At 35.9% G+C, this 12,831-nt stretch overlaps 1 protein-coding gene across 3 annotated transcripts in view; it reads left to right on the forward strand.

Annotated features, from left to right (window-relative positions):
• cadm2a (cell adhesion molecule 2a) overlaps positions 1-12,831 on the forward strand; it is a 216,493-nt gene that overhangs the window by 102,988 nt on the left and 100,674 nt on the right. The gene's annotated exons all lie outside the window — the stretch shown is intronic.

Raw genomic sequence — 12,831 nt, forward strand, 5'->3', positions numbered from 1 at the left:
TGTTAGTGAAGCAACCAACCACACAAACACATCTTTGTAGGTTTGAGCCTTGATTGACACACTGAATTATGCAATTTTTTTATTTTTTTTTAAACATCATATTGCAAGGACATATTAAAGTCTTCACCAAAAATATGGAAGATCTGCTATTTGCAAATTATAACATAACTGTGTAGTGAACTATTATGAAGAGAAACTATTTGAAGGGCAACAATATGACCTAAAACTAGATTTGCAATCCACAATGGAGATATTAAATATCAACTTGTTTAGAAAATAAAATCACTTTATTTCCTAAATGCCACAACAATAAGAGGGGGGATCTATCAGAGGATTGTTTATTCATATCTACAAAATCAGAAGTTTTCATACTATTTATTTATGTGAAAAAGTATGAAAGAAAAGTATTTGGACTAATTCTTCTTATGTGTGGATTTTTCACAAATGTAGCCTGACGGAGTCAAAAACATTATGAGGTGCCTGAGAAAAAGGTCATTTGCATTGTAGATAATCCTGTGGAAGAAAGATTCTGTGCTTACTGTTATCTTTCATCCACCTTTTTCTCTTTAATGTAATTTGTTCAGAGCCTGTCTTATCTTTATGAAACTATCTCCACTTCATTTCACTCTTCATTTATGTAGAGATAACAAAATTATTATTTTGCCACTTGTAAAAATTTTGTAGTCCAAACTATGAACAGTTTCTGTCGGTGCTTATTTTTGTTGCCATTGATTGTGTTAACAAAATAAAAAACTTTATTTTCTTTTGTTAACTGCCAATTACTGGAAAATGGCCATGTCTATTTGACCAAAACTGCTTTTGTTAATAAGATAAAACTACGTGACAGTGTTTGTGGTTTCTATTTGCAGATTTTTGCAAAGTATCTAACCTTATCAAAAAATATGTTGAATGTATTCATGAAACTCAAAAAAACACAGTCTTTCCCATTTTTTAAACTTTGGAAATCCCAGCTGTAACCCCACAACCTCAGCTACTGTGTCAAGCCGTGCCTCACTATTCTGAGGGAGTCACTGCAGGTGTCCCGGTCACAGTAAATAAAACATCTTCCCACCAGTGGTGAAATATTGAACAGACGAGGCACTGAGCTGGTTGTCTTGTCTGACAGGGTGGGGTGAAGCCCCAGAGGAACCGTGGATGCAGCAAATAGAGAGGGAACAGCATTAATGTTACGCTGAGAAAGTGAGGATATGGGTGAAAGCACATTACCACAGAGAACTCAGTTGGAAGAATTGGCTCCAAAAGACAAGAAAGATGGGAAGAAAATGGGAACCGATAATGGAGTCCTGCCAGGGCTGTTTCATCTTCCTGCTTCCTTTACCCCTTTACCCAGTTTGTACATGAACTGTGCTCAGAGCTAAAGGGAAAGCGGGTCATGGTAACTTTTCAGCTTGAGATGTGAACTACACTGGTCTCCCCTTTGTTCTTTCATTAGGCTCCAGCTGACTCACCCTGTAGAAGCTGCACACAACTTCATGCTAACTCAGACACACTGTCACATCAACACTGCCACATGCCAGGGAAGCCGTGGTGACAACAGAGAGCAACACAGCTCTTTCTAGGTTTGTTTTTCTCACTTGCAAAGAGAAGAAAGGGTGCTTCTCAAAAACTGAATGTTTCTCAGTTGCTTGAGTATGCAGAAAGATTGTGCTTGACGTTGTCTAACACATAACACTGGATTTTTAATGTTTGCCCATCTCTTTCAATAACAGTATTTTAATATTTCTGTTTGATTAAAAATTATATTGAAATTTATTTCTAAATAAATATTCCTTATTAAAAGTGTGTAATAAAATAAACAGTGTATTTATGGTTTTGCAGTCATTTATAATTTCTTATAAATGCATTAATTATTTTGTATAGTTTTTTTTTATTTTGTATGCCTGCCATTTTGAACATAATTTTAAAGATGCACCTCGAACAAAAATGTCTCATAATTTAATAGTTTCAAGACTACATGGTCTATAAGAACAGATCCCAGAAGTATGTAGACACCAAACTAAAATGTCCAGCTTAATTGAAATTCAGTAAGACTTCTCTTGGCAAAAAAATAAAATAAATCCTAATATACTCACAATTCTCTTAATCTGAGTTTGATATTTTTAAATTACTGCACCGTTTTGTTTCTTATGCTGTACATTAGCTGTTATTGTACTATCTTTGATTTATCTTTCTTGTATATTTTCCACTAAAATTTAACTTCTTTCTTGTACACTTGAATTCCATCTCTGTGGGAAATTCAAGTTAATAATTATATTCTCTTAGAATAGAGGATAACTATATTCTGTTATTTTAGTTAGGCCATGTCACAGGTTTATTTTTTAAACAAACAGCCAAAATATTCAGACATGCGAATCTGCTACAATATCATTGCAAGGCTAAGATGAAAAAGTGACTTGACACTGACACTAATAGTCAAATTTGATTTTTTTAAGAATAGGAAGAAAAGAAAAGAAAAAAAAAACATGATGAGGACTCCTGGCGTGTGTAAACATGCAATTTTACTAACTGAATCCTGTATTCAGAGGCAGCACTACAGATATTAATTGGTACTCTAATGTTTGGAATCACAATGGAAAACTGTGACACCTATAGCAAATAATGGTTATGTGAGGGTTTAGAATAAAAGAGTACAATGATAATTTAGTTACGTTTGGTTTTGTACTTTTAAAATGTTAGTAACCAAATCAAATAAAAACTTAAAGACTTGTGATTATATTTCTGCACACTGCAAGTGCAGTTTTGCTGTCCTGTTCTTCCAGCATGTATGCAACAAGGAATATATGTAGCACTGTTGAGGCACTTGAGGCTAGATGTTATAGGAAACAATTACTGGAGGTGTTGTAAGTAATTAATAAATAGAGCACAGAAAATACTTGGTTGCATTTGAAATTTAAAGTGAACAACACACATAAAAAATACTTAGATTAATCCAGAAAATAAATAAAAATAAATTAAATACTGTTGTTATATTTGAAAAATAATGTGAACAAGGTTTGTTGGAATGCAAGAACAAGATCATTAATTTCTTCAGCGATAAACGGGACCAGTTGGCACAGCTATACCACCGACATATTAAGAGAGGTCCTGATTTTATCTGTCCATAACTGAGAAGAGATAGCACAGTGAGATGGAGGGGGGTGAAGAGCACAGACTGTAACAGCCTTCCAGACTAGTACGGAGGAATTTGCAGGACCTCTTTGCTCCCAGATGGATTCAGTAGCTCCTCATCCTTTTTTCTTTACTTTTTATTTTTAGGCCATATGGTGGAAAACAAACAAAGAAAAAAAAAATAATCTAAAACGGGTACACATCACATTCTTTCAGCATTGTCATTTTTCAGAATGTGTAAAACAATCCCATTTTTTCCAGCAGTTTCTCCCTTTGTACCGTTGTAGGTGGAGGGTGTAGGTCATAAGCTCTATTGCTGTTATTTGTTTGATATGGTGTATCAAGAGACCCACCCTGCGAGTGTCTACTCTGAAACAAATTTTTGTGGTGGCTTTTTTTTTTTGTGGCAAGAATAATTCAAAATAAGTATTTATCAGTTTGGTATAGTCTCCTTGAGAGCACAGCACATTAAATTGATCACCTCTGACCATGTGTGTTTGAGCTGCTTTCTAGATACACATTCTCTCAAGCAGGAAAACTGCAGATTCACAGTTGATCTTCTAGGCCTATGCAAGAAGAAATTATTCGATGTATTTACTGTAAATTAACATGTTCTGCATGCCTGAACTAAAATGGTTATGTAACATAGTTTTCTTTAACTAATTATGAATTTATGATTATGCAAACTCCTGATGGAACTAGATAGCTGCTGTATTACAGCTTCAAATGTTAACATTGATACTATTGAGCAATCTTGGCGATATGCTGCAGTTGATGTTGGCAAACATTAGGGCATGAATCATTGGATTAATTGGCTAATTCAAACAATAAACCATAATAATTACTTAAATAAGGGAAAATTTAAAGATTCAAGCAAGAGGAAAAATAAAGGTGAAGCCTTGTAAAATTTTTCAGTTAGTTTTGTCATCTTTAAGATTTCTAATATTGCCATCTGTGTTTGCCAGTTTGGGAGCCACACAACTGTGTATTGTGCACAGATTGCCTTTGTTGAAAACTGGAATATATACCATTCCATTTCACTTATCAGATTTTAATGCACAACAACAGATCTTCAATTAAATGGATTCTGTGTAGCTGAGCTTAGATACCGGTGCTTCTTAATCAGCGCAATTATGAATAAAGAAAATGTACAGAGCTGCCAGCTGTTCACCAAACTCAAGTCCAAGAGACAGAAAATACTCATGAAATCACTGTCTGTGCTCTTGTCCTGAAGAGATAACAGTCTGGAAAGAAATGCATTGCTCTTCCAGCATTTGACATAAAGTTGAAGGCATCGATAGTCACAGTCACTGTGGGTTCTATACATACAACAGTTCCAGTCATGATGGTTCACCTCCATTTGGACAAAATTTAAATATCCAATGGATATTTTCTTAGTCAAAATATTTTTCATTGTAGATTTTTAATTTCCTTGTCACAAAAAATTCTGGTTGTGATGAGGATATCCAGTTTCTCAATTAACCCAGACCAGCCTGGCTGGCAGGTACAACCATGCAACATTAAAAGTCACTTTACCATGCCATGTTGAGAAGTGTACTGAGTTATTACCATGTGATTGGCTGATTTGCTATTCCCTTTAACATACAATTGAATAGTCATATCTAATTAAGACATCTATATTAACCTACTCAATATTGAGGAAATCTGTCATTTATTACCATTTCAATTTGACCTGTTGGATAAATAAGATATAAGTTTGTAGCTTTTCAAGCGGTTTTTGGTCTGGATTAGGATTTTGATGCATGGGATTAAGTTCGAACAATTAGATGGAAGGAATCTAATCTAGTCAAGTAGACTTGTAGATCAAGTCTAGATCAAGTTCACCTTCGAAGCTGATGATCTTCTTAAATATTTTGTATTTTTGAGCACAGCTGTGGTTTAAGCATTGCTCTTCATTAATGCTTAATCCATTACTGTCACATAAACAAAGTAGGATAGGCAATATATTGGCATTCGGCAAGAGCTTTCTTCCCCTCTTTTAAAAGTCCAGCCAAAGCGATAATTTTCTGAGTCTGGGGCCTGCTTATATGCAGAGATTGGTTTTACCTCAGTCTTACAAGCTAACTAAATCATTTGCGAAAATCAAAGTAACACATGGACAAACAAAAGATAAAAGTTGGATGCAATATGTACATGCACTAAAAAAAAAACCCTCCCCAAAAATTCACGCACATTGACTGAAACATCTGGTGGCTATATTCCATTTTCCTTTTAAGTGACTAACAGCTGTCCCCCGGATGATTTCTAATTAGAAAGCTATTGATTACACTCAAAACTCAACTCCCACTTTCGGCTTGATTAGGAAACGCAACAGATGTTTTAAAACATCATTAAGGAAATTATTATTTAATGAATGGCATATTTCATTTAGTTTTATTGCACCATTCAGAGCATGAGTACAAATGTATTCCAAAGACACTGAACTGTCCGCTTCATCACAACGTGAGACCCGTCTAATTATGAAAACTTTTTCTAATAGATCAAAGCTGGAAAATGTTTAATCTGTCTAAATTCCATAATGTTTTTCATGTTAAAATATATTTGTAACATTTGAACATGTGACCTGACATCATCATGTTTTTGTAAAGTTGAATTGTCATCCAATGGGTCTGTTATCTGCTCTTTATTCTTGAATAAATGCATTTTAGCATTTTAACTTCTTGTTTTTTATAGGATCTATAGAGCAAAAAAAACTGGTGACAAAAGAAGACGGTAAACTTCTACTTAGCTAGAATAAAAGTTTTGCTTATAAGCAGTACTGATTAAATAAGTTCCTTTGCACACCGCTGTGATCAGCAAACTCTGAACTTTTCATTTCAGAATTATTAAGATATTTATTGGTCTGAAAATTTGAGATTGCAGTAATCACTGAAAGTCAGATTTTGTATTGAATTTGAATCTCTGCCTTGATATATATTAATTGTGTCAAGTGACTTAAACTGTTCCACTGTGCCAGTAAACATACCTTGAAGAGGCTGTGAAATAATACTAATCACAACTGTGTCAAATATTTCATAAACTGAAGTGTAAAGTTACAAGAAAACAAGTCAATTCATATTAGCTCATTTTGTTGCTGCTGTTTAAGCCCTTCTCAACAATTACAAAACATAATTGCGTTTTAAGCAAAATGCAAGCTAACTACTAAAGGTTGTACAAGTGTGCAAAAGGCCACTTTTTGATGTTGATGTTGATTTACAAGTTTTGACAGCTATTAAAATGCCTCAGGTTCAAAGTCGTGTTTCAGCAAAGAGTGCTACATTCATAGTTGTCCCCCTGCGGTTCAACCTAGCGAGGGTTCTTAATGAGGGCTGTTTTTCTTTTTTCTGCTTTGGGCAGGCTGTATGTCTTCTCCACCCTGTCTGATGAAACAAGAACAGACATATGACAGCATGAATACACATGAACAGAAAAGGTTCCACGTCAACAATTTTTTAGTTGTTGGTCTTTGTTTTGGTTTGTTTTCTTACAAGTGCAGTCCGTTTCAATTAGTAGAGTTTGGTAGCTAATTCCTCTTCTCCGTGACAGATTTAAGCAGTAACATCCACTGCCTGCACTCAAAAATTATCATGTTTTCTTGTACAAAATGAAGAAAAAAATGCATTTGGAATTATAGATGAACACATATTGGCTCCATTTCCTACTTAGATAATTCTAAAGGTATTTTTATTTAGGATTATTAGAGTAATGGGTACCGAAAACAAAGTCAGATGCTACATAATTTCTTTACTTTGTTTATCTAAACAAAATATGGCGATTCTGAACTTTTCCCCAAATCTTGTCTCATCTCATTTTTGTGACAGTGTCATATATCAACGTCTCTCATAAGCTGGATGTAGTTTTTACAACTCCATTGGTTTCTAGAGCTATTAGAATCAAGAGAGTTGAAAGCAATATGTAATAAAAAAAACATGTTTTTTAACATGACAAAATGCAAAATCAAGTGATGTGGACATATTTGCAGGGCATAGGAAAAAGCAAGTAAAAAGCATTGTAGGAAAAAAAGAAAACAGGGACAAGCTGAGATATACACTTAGGAAGGTGAAACCAGTCCATCTAAAATCTACAAAACATATTGTGCATTTCATTTAATTAAGTCACATTTCAGTACAAAAATAATTTTGCCTAACCCTTAATAGTACTCACTATTACACTTTTTGATGGATGGGCATGGAGGTATATGCGCATGCACATTCTATGTGTATAGGTTTGTGTATATGACATCAGACTCAGCAACCCTCCTCTAAACCCTCTTTATCCTTCCTTTGGGGGCACAGCTTAGTGTAAACAAAGGAAAAGAGTATGAAGAAAGGGAAAAGGCAGAGTGGATTATCACTCGGTCTCTTCTAGAATCCAGAGAAGATCAGTGAGTCATTTACGCAACATAATTCATTTAAGATGTTTTATATTTCATAAACTAATGGACTTAAACACAACAGTTGTTCCCAGTACATGACACTCTAGTCACTGAAAGCAACTCATCAAGACTGGGGTGTCAACACAGTTTGGAGTCCTAACATTGAGCCAACCCCACACACCCCCACTCACCCACACATACTTGGTATCCTAGGGGGATTGTTTTTCTCTTTCCTTTTTTTCTCTCTGGGCTCCATTGAGAATCCCTGAATGTGACCTGAATGAGAAAGTAGAGCTTTATATCATTTACAGCTCTTCGTCATGTCCCTTCAAACCCAGGCCCATCGCTGAGAGCAAACTTAGCTTTATCCATCGTTCCCCTGGTGATAAATTGGCTGCAGGGCCAAGAAACAAAGTGACCATTTTCAGTGAGGCACCGCAGACCTTAAATGTTCTATATTTTACCGTGGGAAGCTTCTGACTGGGTAAAAAAATGATGAATGATATCAAATTGATAACATTTCAAAACAGAGTAGGCAAACAAGTAAAATAGAACTTTTGGTAATGTTACAAGTTCATTTATTTTTATGCCATTCTACATACTTGATTGCATATACATTCCAATACACCCGACAAGAGAAATTAAAAAGCATCATAACTGTTAAGTCAGTAACCCCATGTTGATTAGCTTTTCCTACAATGTAATATTGTATGATTTCTTACCCCCAGATTGTTCAGCACATTAACTCCCTGAAGTGCTCTGAGTTGTTAATGCAATGAATTCACCCAGACAATTTCTGCCTGTTACATGAGTGAAGCCAAGTCATGGTTTACCTATCAAAGGAACAGTTCATAGCACATTTGGAAAGCAAAGATTTTGCATCTTTTTCCTATTTCAACAGGATAAGAAAACAATGATTGAACTAATAGGAATGTTTTTATGACTCAGTGGCCTGCGTGATGTGGTTCGGTTTGGTAAAATATGATGTTAAATTATTTCTGACATTTCTTAAGTTGCTACTTCTCTCACTAAATTCTTCCTTTCTTGTTGTGTCTCTCATTTCCACTCTCTGCTGGACTGTTTCCTGACTGCTGTTGTTTCATCAACAGGTAAGCTCACAATCTCCTGTCAACTAACAGATGTCTGCTAGTTTTTACTACACTGTTTTGCACCCAATTTTTTCACAACTTGAAGAAAGCATGTTCTAACCTCATGTCAGGGACTTTGGTCACAGAGGACATTTGGTTCCTAGGGATCAAAATATGACTTCTTTATATATGTAAGATAAGGAGATATTTAATTAGGAGATTTTTAACAATGCAATAGTTTTTCTTTATTCATGCGGCAAAGGTCGCCGGGACCGGGAGTCGAGCCCGCGGCGTCCGCGGCGAGGTCTGAGGCCTCCAAACGTGGGCGTGCTAAGCCCCTGCGCCACCACAGCACGCCCAGAATCAGATTTTTTAAATTTGTGTCATGTTGTCAGGGCTGATCAAAATCTTCCAGTTTCACTTCCTAATCAATAAAAAAAGAGAGAACCATGAAAATGTCTGCCGGGCTTTGGTCACACAAGGAGCAGCGGGTCCTCACAACCTTGCATGTGTTAGGAAAGATGTCCTCACAACGTATCAAATACAAGGCCACTCACACACATGCACACATATTTTTGAACTTATAATCGAGAATCTTCCTTTTCTCTTCTTTTATACCCAGTAGTCATAAATATAAATAAACACAAATATGGTTGCTTGGTGTACCTTAGCATTTTTTCCTACTTATCCTGTGTGCAAGTGCAAAAAGGTTTGGACCCACGGGCGTTTAAATGAACAAAGAAACAAATTAAAGTCGAAGGCTTCTGATACTGCTGAAAACGAACCCACGAGTGTTCTAAGATGGCAGAGCACAAGCAATTAAAACCACAAACCTAAAAGCAAAATATGTCACCCATTCCGATGCCTCAAAGGAAAAGCAGTAGCTCAGGCAGCAGTTATTGAGTAAAATAGAAGTATGGCACTGAGTTACAGCATTTAGTTAGTTAAGAGTTAGAGGTTAGTAAAAAGCTTTTACATGTCAGCCGATAGATGCTGGTTGTAGTAAATACATGTTATGGCCTATTCCAAACAGAGAGCATATAGCAACCCATTGTAAGCAGAAAGCTCAGTACTACATCATTCTAATAGCATCCCAAATGGACAATGTCTGTCACTGTCTCTAAGCACCCAAGGCAAGAACAACTACCTTCCTTTATCTCTTTCACTACCCAAGGTGTGAAGAAATACTCCTCACGGGTTCTCATAACATCTTCCAACATACCTCAATAACAGTTTGTTCAATGTCAGAAATGTAATTTTAGTCCTGTTGCTGCCAGCTTAAATAACTTGTTTTATTTTTGGATGGGACCAATGTTCCCTCTAATTTTTCATGTGTCTGGGCATACACACAAGCTTCCTGGGCACACTGCGGACCACTGTGAGCATCATCAGTGTACACGGCGTGGCCACACACAAGTATCATAAATCTGGGATCATAGAAAGTTGCATTGCTTATTAAAAAAATCAAATTACATCAGCAATTTTCATTCATTTGCTTTTAATTTAAGTGATTTGCTCAATTAAAATAAAAAAAAAAGAAAAGAAAACATTGCTGTTCATGAGATGCATGCTATAAGTAAGAGTCCTGCTTCAGCCAGGGTGAGAAATGAGACATTACACCTTTCAGACATAAATGTTTGTTCATATTAAAACATTCACATTTTGCACAATGAAATGTTTTCTGTAGCTTGTGATGCAGTATAAATTCTTGTAAAATATTTAATTACAGTTTTTTTCACGTCTGCCCTTCTCGCTTCTCACATCTTCTCGCTTCTCCAGTGGTTGTACACTTAGCCCAGGTTGATGGTCAGTCTGCTTCTTGCTTTATGTACTTGAATTCAGCATATTGACTGTTAATGGCCTCAAATGTCTGCTTATCCATAGTCAAAAGTCTGAACTCAACATTTCAATATCAAATGCAGACCATTCCTTTCATTTGATTTGATTCCATTTGATCTTAGAAGAAGTGCATTTCTTTTCTTTTTATTTTTTACTTTGGCTTGGTGAGTGGATGTCCCACGTAGACATGATAAGGTGATGGCTTTCACGTTTCTTAACTCTACCGCACTATTCTCACCTGCACGGCGCATATGACCAAGGCACGTAACCCACGTACACACAGCATGCGCTGATTGGCTGCGTAGCGAAAATGAACCGTATCGTATCATTGGCTGGATTCCTGTCACTCACTGAGTTCGATCGCAAAGTAGTACGGAAAAAAGTTTTTTATTGGTCAATAGTCAAAACTGATGTCTGAGCTCAATGTCCACTTTACGTTGGACTTTATTTATTACATAGCGCTACATAGATTTTCTTGTGCGCTGAGATGTGCGTTGCGCAGGCGCGCAGCTTAGAGGGAACATTGGATGGGACTAGATTGTAATAAAAGCTAAGCTGTAAACATAGAGCCACTTCTAAAGTGCATTTTTTCCAGCAGTATTGATCTAAATTTTAAAACGTGTAAAAGGGCTTGGACACTTTGCTGCATTTCTATGTATTTCATGCTTATGTAAAAGCCCAAATTTTTCTGAGCATCACCAACAACTTTCCATTGGCCTTAAAAATGACTTTTTTGCTTTTGCAAAATTCATTGACCAAAACTAAAAGCATACATTTACAAAGCTCTTCTGATGAATCCAATGGGTTTCTAATTTTCAGTTATTAACCTTTGTTTTTATATTGCTCAGTTCTCTGTGTTGAGATAATAATGCATTGCTATTGCATGAGTTGATGTTATATATTTAAAAAAAAGTAAGTGAACATTTAAAAACTAATTATAAACAAGCACAAAAGGACAGGTGGTGATGTAAAAAGCCTGGGGAAAATACTGTCACTGCTTTAAAAAAAACAGTCACAAGAAAAACAAATCTATTTTATGTAACAATTACATTTAGGCTTCTTGTCTAAAACAAATTGGTAAATAATGGCACATATTTTCAGATTAGGAAAAAGAGAAGGTTTTTGTTTTATTAAGGTTTTATCAACTCTATTGGCCTTTGAGAGTGGTCAGAAAGGAAAGCAAATGTGGTGCAGTGAAACACATTGAATGAATGAAGCACTGTTAAAACCAAGTCTGTTGAATGTTTGATAGAATAAACTACTGTGACACGTGGCAGATGAAGTAGTTTAATTACCCATATTTAAATATAGCATCATTGTCATCCTGAAAATAGCATATTGAACGTATATAGCATGTTTAGCACACAGTAGATGGTGTTTAATTCAGCGTCTAACTATCGGCTGCCAAAACCGGGTCCCTCATTACCCATCAGCCCATTTGCCAGCTGCCTCATCATTATCACTCTCCCCCGGCAGCCCCTGTCACTCAAAATGCTTGGAAAGAAGCTGGAAAGTCAATTAATGTGTTTCGTATTCCCGTGTGTATGTTCACAGAGAAGTTTTGGGCTTCTCTGCATTTCCTTGTGCGTCAGTGTGCACATACATGTTAATCTGGGAGGGGATTAAATGGCACAAGAGGGAGGTTACTCAATGTAAGGAGTAAATAATGCTTGTCTGAATGGTAGGTAGTCACAATAGTTGTAGGGGTGCACAATATTGGAAAAAATTGACTAACCCTGCGATACATGTTACAATGTGGGAAACTAACAGTAATTTTTAACACATGACTTAAATAGCATTGTAACTAATGCAGGAGTGCAGCATATGACACTCCTGCCATATTGAAATTAATCTGAGTTCTTTTTCTGAATGTTACAGGTATGTTTTTTTCTGTATTTGAGAATTATTCTTGCTAGGGCTGCAAAATATTAGAAAATTTTGCGATGGCAACAATGTTATTAAATATTGTGATAACAGTATTAGCTGCTCTTTATATCCATTTTCTTCATTACTTTCTTACATTTCTATGCTTCCATGACCCTGTGACCCTTAGCATTTTGAGTAATGTCACTAGTGTCCAGTGTGAGCATCTGGTGTCAGATTGTCCACCTGGCTAAATACAACATTAGCATAAAAATGGAAGTACCCACCTGAAATATATTAGCCAACAATTATTGCACTCTAAGCAGTCCTTTCCGATATGAATATTGCACACACTGACATTGTGATAACTATATTTTTGTGATATTCCCTACATATTGTTTCCTTTAAATCATCACTGAATATTAGGATGATGTTTTAATGGTGACTGCAAAGTGCAGGCTCATGTAGGCTGGATATTGTTCAAGTTTGATTTAAGGCAAGAAAAGCCATTGCAACATTGTCCATATTTTCTGCACA

The sequence above is a fragment of the Poeciliopsis prolifica genome, unplaced genomic scaffold (genome assembly GCF_027474105.1).
Source record: "Poeciliopsis prolifica strain line A6 unplaced genomic scaffold, Auburn_PproV2 SCAFFOLD019, whole genome shotgun sequence".
In the NCBI taxonomy this organism is placed as follows: domain Eukaryota; kingdom Metazoa; phylum Chordata; class Actinopteri; order Cyprinodontiformes; family Poeciliidae; genus Poeciliopsis; species Poeciliopsis prolifica.